Here is a 699-nt window from a genome sequence, read left to right as displayed (position 1 = left end):
AAAACGACTAACTCCACAGCACCAGAGCATCTTACATCACGCCGTCCGTACTTCATCGCCCTTTCTCCCTCCCCTCTCGAAACCCTAGACTGCTCATCCACCGGCGTACCATAGCCCATTCACTGCCAGCGGCGTCCACCTCGCCGGATCTGCTTCTGCGGCCGCATCTACCCCTCCCACCTCCCCTAGAAACAAGTAGACTGCTCATCCACCACTGTACCACAACCCATTCAGTGCCGGCCTTGTCCACGGCGCCGGATCTGCTTCGCCAGTACTCTCGTCAACCGCCGCGCATCTGCAGCGTCTCATTCGTACTCCCCACCGGAGACGCTTCGTCCACACCCCCCGGAGCCGCCCCACCGACGCCCCCGTCGACGGCCTCTGATCCTCTTCGCCGACACCTTCCTCAACCCTACCGGAGCCGCTTCGCCGACACCTTCCTCAACCCTACCGGAGCCGCTTCGCCGACACCATCGTCAACCCTACCGGAGGAGCTTCGCCTATACCATTCTCAACCCTATCGGGGCCGCTTTGCCAACTCACAAGTCCACGGCCTCAGATCCGCTTCCTCACACCCTCATCCAACCTACCGGAGCAGCTTCTGACGCCCCGTCCACGGCCGCAGATCCGCATCGTCGACACCACCCTTAACCCAACCACCGGAGCAGCTTCTGACGCCCCGTCCATGGCCGCAGATCC

This window comes from Triticum aestivum, chromosome 6D (genome assembly GCF_018294505.1).
Source record: "Triticum aestivum cultivar Chinese Spring chromosome 6D, IWGSC CS RefSeq v2.1, whole genome shotgun sequence".
NCBI lineage: Eukaryota > Viridiplantae > Streptophyta > Magnoliopsida > Poales > Poaceae > Triticum > Triticum aestivum.
Note: the sequence above shows the minus strand (reverse complement) of the source record.